This window comes from Antennarius striatus, chromosome 6, assembly GCF_040054535.1.
Source record: "Antennarius striatus isolate MH-2024 chromosome 6, ASM4005453v1, whole genome shotgun sequence".
Taxonomy (NCBI): domain Eukaryota; kingdom Metazoa; phylum Chordata; class Actinopteri; order Lophiiformes; family Antennariidae; genus Antennarius; species Antennarius striatus.
In genome coordinates this window covers 230,001-240,000 of record NC_090781.1, presented here as the reverse complement: position 1 = coordinate 240,000, position 10,000 = coordinate 230,001, and positions in this window count along the sequence as shown.

The following is a 10,000-nucleotide window of genomic DNA, read 5'->3' as shown; positions in this document are numbered from 1 at the left end:
CCATGTATAGTCCATTTTCACCTTATTTAGTTGTCTTGCATCTACTTTGTTGATTGCAATTTGAACCTGCAGAAATATAAAGAATAAAATCTCTTACATTTGATGTTTTGCTTGCAATTTTATCATGTATTGAGGTACTAATAAGTGTTTTGGGGATAACCTTTTCTTGTTTTTATAATGTTTCCCCTTTTATTTCTGAAATTATTTAACTAACAATATTTGTCTATTTTATTCTATTTATATTTCTGTTTAAGGCACCTTCCCCTCATCCCCCCCCCAAAAATAAATGAATTTAAGACATTTATTAAGGCATTTTTCAAGACCTTTCTATTTATGCCTTATTTATTATATTTATAGAAAATATGGACTATTTTTTCCTTACTTCATATTCATTGCCTCTGTAAATAAGTGTAATAATAATAAACAATAAATTAATTATAAATTATGAGTATAGTTAATTTTTATTTATTTATTTATTAACTATTTATTTATTTATTTATTGTATGAATACAGTCAATTTCAAAAATCAATCGCCCCTCTGGTCCAGAACAATCAACAAGTTAAATATGAATCTGACCTTCACCGAGTGAATCTCTTATTTTATGAAAAGAAACTTCTCTCTTTAAAATTATTACTTTGGTTTTTACCTGCATGCTTCTTCTTACTTACTTATTGTATATATTTTAACTAATGACTCTTTACTAAAGCACTTATCATTATTGCTCAGATCATATTTTAATTGTTCTTTACCCAGAAGGGACCCTAAATTTATCATAGCACTAATTTGTTGTTTATTATTGTTATTTTAGTTATATATTTATTTAAATGTTTATTTGTATGTAAACAAACATATGAATACCTTTTTTTCTTTCCAGCTGTTTCTTTCCCTAGCCTCAAACACCCATCCCCCCTCTTTCCCTAAACCCTAACCCCTGATTTCTCTAACCCTAAACCCCCAACCCCCCCCCCCCCTCCCCAATTCCAAAACTTTTCCTTGTCTTTCCCTTCACCCCAGTCCCTCTGAATGGGTTTAGAGATTTTCCCAGTGCCAGTGTACCCCCAGGATGGTGCAGAGGTAATATCGGTGGCTTTCAGCCTGAGCTCAAGGGTTCAAACCCAAGCTGGACCACATGTCTTTTAGACATTCCTTTAATCCGAGGTTTCCATTATAACTGCATCTCCCCGCAATCACCACCAAGAAGTAATAGCTAAATGCTTTAAACACGGGCTTCGCAGCCAGGGGAACAGGGTTCGGGTCCCGCTCTCTATATTCCCCATCCTCCCCAAACATCTGTAGAGTGTTTATATTGTGGACAGTATTAACTATTATTCTAATCCAAAACCAAAAAAATAAAATAAAAAAATAAATAAATTTTTTTCAGCTTTTTCCTGCTCCGCTTTCTTCTTATGGGAGTGCTTTTTAAATTTTTAAACATCCATTTTACCTCACTTCCCCCAGTTTTTCCTCATTCCCCTAACTTCTCCTTCCCCTTCCCCTAATTCTAATTGATTCTAATTGATTTTATTCATCTTTAAACTCCTAAATTTATGGCATTTTAAGGTGACCCCACTCCCGGGCCCCATGCGCCAGTGCACTTCGTGGTTCCTCTCAAGGAACTACGTACCTTACTATACCTAACCCTAACCCTAACCCTAACCCTACCCTAACCCTACCCTAACCCTAACCCTAACCCCTAACCCTAACCCTAACCCTAACCCTAACCCTAACCCTAAACCCTAACCCTAACCCTAACCCTACCCTAACCCTACCCTAACCCTAACCCTAACCCTACCCTAACCCTAACCCTAACCCTAACCCTCTAACCCTAACCCTAACCCTAACCCCTAACCCTAACCCTAACCCCTAACCCCTAACCCTAACCCTAACCCCTAACCCTAACCCTAACCCTAACCATAACCCCCAACCCTAACCCTAACCCTAACCCTAACCCCCTAACCCTAACCCCCTAACCCTAACCCTAACCCTAACCCTTTTGACTTCCATGTATAGTCCATTTTCACCTTATTTAGTTGTCTTGCATCTACTTTGTTGATTGCAATTTGAACCTGCAGAAATATAAAGAATAAAATCTCTTACATTTGATGTTTTGCTTGCAATTTTATCATGTATTGAGGTACTAATAAGTGTTTTGGGGATAACCTTTTCTTGTTTTTATAATGTTTCCCCTTTTATTTCTGAAATTATTTAACTAACAATATTTGTCTATTTTATTCTATTTATATTTCTGTTTAAGGCACCTTCCCCTCATCCCCCCCCCAAAAATAAATGAATTTAAGACATTTATTAAGGCATTTTTCAAGACCTTTCTATTTATGCCTTATTTATTATATTTATAGAAAATATGGACTATTTTTTCCTTACTTCATATTCATTGCCTCTGTAAATAAGTGTAATAATAATAAACAATAAATTAATTATAAATTATGAGTATAGTTAATTTTTATTTATTTATTTATTAACTATTTATTTATTTATTTATTGTATGAATACAGTCAATTTCAAAAATCAATCGCCCCTCTGGTCCAGAACAATCAACAAGTTAAATATGAATCTGACCTTCACCGAGTGAATCTCTTATTTTATGAAAAGAAACTTCTCTCTTTAAAATTATTACTTTGGTTTTTACCTGCATGCTTCTTCTTACTTACTTATTGTATATATTTTAACTAATGACTCTTTACTAAAGCACTTATCATTATTGCTCAGATCATATTTTAATTGTTCTTTACCCAGAAGGGACCCTAAATTTATCATAGCACTAATTTGTTGTTTATTATTGTTATTTTAGTTATATATTTATTTAAATGTTTATTTGTATGTAAACAAACATATGAATACCTTTTTTTCTTTCCAGCTGTTTCTTTCCCTAGCCTCAAACACCCATCCCCCCTCTTTCCCTAAACCCTAACCCCTGATTTCTCTAACCCTAAACCCCCAACCCCCCCCCCCCCCCTCCCCAATTCCAAAACTTTTCCTTGTCTTTCCCTTCACCCCAGTCCCTCTGAATGGGTTTAGAGATTTTCCCAGTGCCAGTGTACCCCCAGGATGGTGCAGAGGTAATATCGGTGGCTTTCAGCCTGAGCTCAAGGGTTCAAACCCAAGCTGGACCACATGTCTTTTAGACATTCCTTTAATCCGAGGTTTCCATTATAACTGCATCTCCCCGCAATCACCACCAAGAAGTAATAGCTAAATGCTTTAAACACGGGCTTCGCAGCCAGGGGAACAGGGTTCGGGTCCCGCTCTCTATATTCCCCATCCTCCCCAAACATCTGTAGAGTGTTTATATTGTGGACAGTATTAACTATTATTCTAATCCAAAACCAAAAAAATAAAATAAAAAAATAAATAAATTTTTTTCAGCTTTTTCCTGCTCCGCTTTCTTCTTATGGGAGTGCTTTTTAAATTTTTAAACATCCATTTTACCTCACTTCCCCCAGTTTTTCCTCATTCCCCTAACTTCTCCTTCCCCTTCCCCTAATTCTAATTGATTCTAATTGATTTTATTCATCTTTAAACTCCTAAATTTATGGCATTTTAAGGTGACCCCACTTCCGGGCCCCATGCGCCAGTGCACTTCGTGGTTCCTCTCAAGGAACTACGTACCTTACTATACCTAACCCTAACCCTAACCCTAACCCTACCCTAACCCTACCCTAACCCTAACCCTAACCCCTAACCCTAACCCTAACCCTAAACCCTAACCCTAACCCTAACCCTAACCCTACCCTAACCCTACCCTAACCCTAACCCTAACCTTAACCCTACCCTAACCCTAACCCTAACCCTCTAACCCTAACCCTAACCCTAACCCTAACCCCTAACCCTAACCCTAACCCTAACCCCTAACCCCTAACCCTAACCCTAACCCTAACCCCTAACCCTAACCCTAACCCTAACCCTAACCCCCAACCCTAACCCTAACCCTAACCCTAACTCCCTAACCCTAACCCTAACCCTAACCCTAACCCCCTAACCCTAACCCCCTAACCCTAACCCTAACCCTTTTGACTTCCATGTATAGTCCATTTTCACCTTATTTAGTTGTCTTGCATCTACTTTGTTGATTGCAATTTGAGCCTGCAGAAATATAAAGAATAAAATCTCTTACATTTGATGTTTTGCTTGCAATTTTATCATGTATTGAGGTACTAATAAGTGTTTTGGGGATAACCTTTTCTTGTTTTTATAATGTTTCCCCTTTTATTTCTGAAATTATTTAACTAACAATATTTGTCTATTTTATTCTATTTATATTTCTGTTTAAGGCACCTTCCCCTCATTCCCCCCCCAAAAATAAATGAATTTAAGACATTTATTAAGGCATTTTTCAAGACCTTTCTATTTATGCCTTATTTATTATATTTATAGAAAATATGGACTATTTTTTCCTTACTTCATATTCATTGCCTCTGTAAATAAGTGTAATAATAATAAACAATAAATTAATTATAAATTATGAGTATAGTTAATTTTTATTTATTTATTTATTTATTAACTATTTATTTATTTATTGTATGAATACAGTCAATTTCAAAAATCAATCGCCCCTCTGGTCCAGAACAATCAACAAGTTAAATATGAATCTGACCTTCACCGAGTGAATCTCTTATTTTATGAAAAGAAACTTCTCTCTTTAAAATTATTACTTTGGTTTTTACCTGCATGCTTCTTCTTACTTACTTATTGTATATATTTTAACTAATGACTCTTTACTAAAGCACTTATCATTATTGCTCAGATCATATTTTAATTGTTCTTTACCCAGAAGGGACCCTAAATTTATCATAGCACTAATTTGTTGTTTATTATTGTTATTTTAGTTATATTTTTATTTAAATGTTTATTTGTATGTAAACAAACATATGAATACCTTTTTTTCTTTCCAGCTGTTTCTTTCCCTAGCCTCAAACACCCATCCCCCCTCTTTCCCTAAACCCTAACCCCTGATTTCTCTAACCCTAAACCCCCAACCCCCCCCCCCCCCCCTCCCCAATTCCAAAACTTTTCCTTGTCTTTCCCTTCACCCCAGTCCCTCTGAATGGGTTTAGAGATTTTCCCAGTGCCAGTGTACCCCCAGGATGGTGCAGAGGTAATATCGGTGGCTTTCAGCCTGAGCTCAAGGGTTCAAACCCAAGCTGGACCACATGTCTTTTAGACATTCCTTTAATCCGAGGTTTCCATTATAACTGCATCTCCCCGCAATCACCACCAAGAAGTAATAGCTAAATGCTTTAAACACGGGCTTCGCAGCCAGGGGAACAGGGTTCGGGTCCCGCTCTCTATATTCCCCATCCTCCCCAAACATCTGTAGAGTGTTTATATTGTGGACAGTATTAACTATTATTCTAATCCAAAACCAAAAAAATAAAATAAAAAAATAAATAAATTTTTTTCAGCTTTTTCCTGCTCCGCTTTCTTCTTATGGGAGTGCTTTTTAAATTTTTAAACATCCATTTTACCTCACTTCCCCCAGTTTTTCCTCATTCCCCTAACTTCTCCTTCCCCTTCCCCTAATTCTAATTGATTCTAATTGATTTTATTCATCTTTAAACTCCTAAATTTATGGCATTTTAAGGTGACCCCACTCCCGGGCCCCATGCGCCAGTGCACTTCGTGGTTCCTCTCAAGGAACTACGTACCTTACTATACCTAACCCTAACCCTAACCCTAACCCTACCCTAACCCTACCCTAACCCTAACCCTAACCCCTAACCCTAACCCTAACCCTAAACCCTAACCCTAACCCTAACCCTAACCCTACCCTAACCCTACCCTAACCCTAACCCTAACCTTAACCCTACCCTAACCCTAACCCTAACCCTCTAACCCTAACCCTAACCCTAACCCTAACCCCTAACCCTAACCCTAACCCTAACCCCTAACCCCTAACCCTAACCCTAACCCTAACCCCTAACCCTAACCCTAACCCTAACCCTAACCCCCAACCCTAACCCTAACCCTAACCCTAACTCCCTAACCCTAACCCTAACCCTAACCCTAACCCCCTAACCCTAACCCCCTAACCCTAACCCTAACCCTTTTGACTTCCATGTATAGTCCATTTTCACCTTATTTAGTTGTCTTGCATCTACTTTGTTGATTGCAATTTGAGCCTGCAGAAATATAAAGAATAAAATCTCTTACATTTGATGTTTTGCTTGCAATTTTATCATGTATTGAGGTACTAATAAGTGTTTTGGGGATAACCTTTTCTTGTTTTTATAATGTTTCCCCTTTTATTTCTGAAATTATTTAACTAACAATATTTGTCTATTTTATTCTATTTATATTTCTGTTTAAGGCACCTTCCCCTCATTCCCCCCCCAAAAATAAATGAATTTAAGACATTTATTAAGGCATTTTTCAAGACCTTTCTATTTATGCCTTATTTATTATATTTATAGAAAATATGGACTATTTTTTCCTTACTTCATATTCATTGCCTCTGTAAATAAGTGTAATAATAATAAACAATAAATTAATTATAAATTATGAGTATAGTTAATTTTTATTTATTTATTTATTTATTAACTATTTATTTATTTATTGTATGAATACAGTCAATTTCAAAAATCAATCGCCCCTCTGGTCCAGAACAATCAACAAGTTAAATATGAATCTGACCTTCACCGAGTGAATCTCTTATTTTATGAAAAGAAACTTCTCTCTTTAAAATTATTACTTTGGTTTTTACCTGCATGCTTCTTCTTACTTACTTATTGTATATATTTTAACTAATGACTCTTTACTAAAGCACTTATCATTATTGCTCAGATCATATTTTAATTGTTCTTTACCCAGAAGGGACCCTAAATTTATCATAGCACTAATTTGTTGTTTATTATTGTTATTTTAGTTATATTTTTATTTAAATGTTTATTTGTATGTAAACAAACATATGAATACCTTTTTTTCTTTCCAGCTGTTTCTTTCCCTAGCCTCAAACACCCATCCCCCCTCTTTCCCTAAACCCTAACCCCTGATTTCTCTAACCCTAAACCCCCAACCCCCCCCCCCCCCCCTCCCCAATTCCAAAACTTTTCCTTGTCTTTCCCTTCACCCCAGTCCCTCTGAATGGGTTTAGAGATTTTCCCAGTGCCAGTTTACCCCCAGGATGGTGCAGAGGTAATATCGGTGGCTTTCAGCCTGAGCTCAAGGGTTCAAACCCAAGCTGGACCACATGTCTTTTAGACATTCCTTTAATCCGAGGTTTCCATTATAACTGCATCTCCCCACAATCACCACCAAGAAGTAATAGCTAAATGCTTTAAACACGGGCTTCGCAGCCAGGGGAACAGGGTTCGGGTCCCGCTCTCTATATTCCCCATCCTCCCCAAACATCTGTAGAGTGTTTATATTGTGGACAGTATTAACTATTATTCTAATCCAAAACCAAAAAAATAAATAAAAAAAAATAAAAAAAAAATTTTCATCTTTTTCCTGCTCCGCTTTCTTCTTATGGGAGTGCTTTTTAAATTTTTAAACATCCATTTTACCTCACTTCCCCCAGTTTTTCCTCATTCCCCTAACTTCTCCTTCCCCTTCCCCTAATTCTAATTGATTCTAATTGATTTTATTCATCTTTAAACTCCTAAATTTATGGCATTTTAAGGTGACCCCACTCCCGGGCCCCATGCGCCAGTGCACTTCGTAGTTCCTCTCAAGGAACTACGTACCTTACTATACCTAACCCTAACCCTAACCCTAACCCTACCCTAACCCTACCCTAACCCCAACCCTAACCCCTAACCCTAACCCTAACCCTAACCCTAACCCTAAACCCTAACCCTAACCCTAACCCTAACCCTACCCTAACCCTACCCTAACCCTAACCCTAACCCTACCCTAACCCTAACCCTAACCCTAACCCTCTAACCCTAACCCTAACCCTAACCCCTAACCCTAACCCTAACCCTAACCCCTAACCCCTAACCCTAACCCCTAACCCTAACCCTAACCCTAACCATAACCCCCAACCCTAACCGTAACCCTAACCCTAACCCCCTAACCCTAACCCTAACCCTAACCCTAACCCCCTAACCCTAACCCTAACCCTAACCCTTTTGACTTCCATGTATAGTCCATTTTCACCTTATTTAGTTGTCTTGCATCTACTTTGTTGATTGCAATTTGAACCTGCAGAAATATAAAGAATAAAATCTCTTACATTTGATGTTTTGCTTGCAATTTTATCATGTATTGAGGTACTAATAAGTGTTTTGGGGATAACCTTTTCTTGTTTTTATAATGTTTCCCCTTTTATTTCTGAAATTATTTAACTAACAATATTTGTCTATTTTATTCTATTTATATTTCTGTTTAAGGCACCTTCCCCTCATTCCCCCCCCAAAAATAAATGAATTTAAGACATTTATTAAGGCATTTTTCAAGACCTTTCTATTTATGCCTTATTTATTATATTTATAGAAAATATGGACTATTTTTTCCTAACTTCATATTCATTGCCTCTGTAAATAAGTGTAATAATAAAAAACAATAAATTAATTATAAATTATGAGTATAGTTAATTTTTATTTATTTATTTATTAACTATTTATTTATTTATTTATTGTATGAATACAGTCAATTTCAAAAATCAATCGCCCCTCTGGTCCAGAACAATCAACAAGTTAAATATGAATCTGACCTTCACCGAGTGAATCTCTTATTTTATGAAAAGAAACTTCTCTCTTTAAAATTATTACTTTGGTTTTTACCTGCATGCTTCTTCTTACTTACTTATTGTATATATTTTAACTAATGACTCTTTACTAAAGCACTTATCATTATTGCTCAGATCATATTTTAATTGTTCTTTACCCAGAAGGGACCCTAAATTTATCATAGCACTAATTTGTTGTTTATTATTGTTATTTTAGTTATATATTTATTTAAATGTTTATTTGTATGTAAACAAACATATGAATACCTTTTTTTCTTTCCAGCTGTTTCTTTCCCTAGCCTCAAACACCCATCCCCCCTCTTTCCCTAAACCCTAACCCCTGATTTCTCTAACCCTAAACCCCCAACCCCCCCCCCCTCCCCAATTCCAAAACTTTTCCTTGTCTTTCCCTTCACCCCAGTCCCTCTGAATGGGTTTAGAGATTTTCCCAGTGCCAGTGTACCCCCAGGATGGTGCAGAGGTAATATCGGTGGCTTTCAGCCTGAGCTCAAGGGTTCAAACCCAAGCTGGACCACATGTCTTTTAGACATTCCTTTAATCCGAGGTTTCCATTATAACTGCATCTCCCCGCAATCACCACCAAGAAGTAATAGCTAAATGCTTTAAACACGGGCTTCGCAGCCAGGGGAACAGGGTTCGGGTCCCGCTCTCTATATTCCCCATCCTCCCCAAACATCTGTAGAGTGTTTATATTGTGGACAGTATTAACTATTATTCTAATCCAAAACCAAAAAAATAAAATAAAAAAATAAATAAATTTTTTTCAGCTTTTTCCTGCTCCGCTTTCTTCTTATGGGAGTGCTTTTTAAATTTTTAAACATCCATTTTACCTCACTTCCCCCAGTTTTTCCTCATTCCCCTAACTTCTCCTTCCCCTTCCCCTAATTCTAATTGATTCTAATTGATTTTATTCATCTTTAAACTCCTAAATTTATGGCATTTTAAGGTGACCCCACTCCCGGGCCCCATGCGCCAGTGCACTTCGTGGTTCCTCTCAAGGAACTACGTACCTTACTATACCTAACCCTAACCCTAACCCTAACCCTACCCTAACCCTACCCTAACCCTAACCCTAACCCCTAACCCTAACCCTAACCCTAAACCCTAACCCTAACCCTAACCCTAACCCTACCCTAACCCTACCCTAACCCTAACCCTAACCCTAACCCTAACCCTACCCTAACCCTAACCCTAACCCTCTAACCCTAACCCTAACCCTAACCCCTAACCCTAACCCTAACCCTAACCCCTAACCCCTAACCCTAACCCTAACCCTAACCCCTAACCCTAAC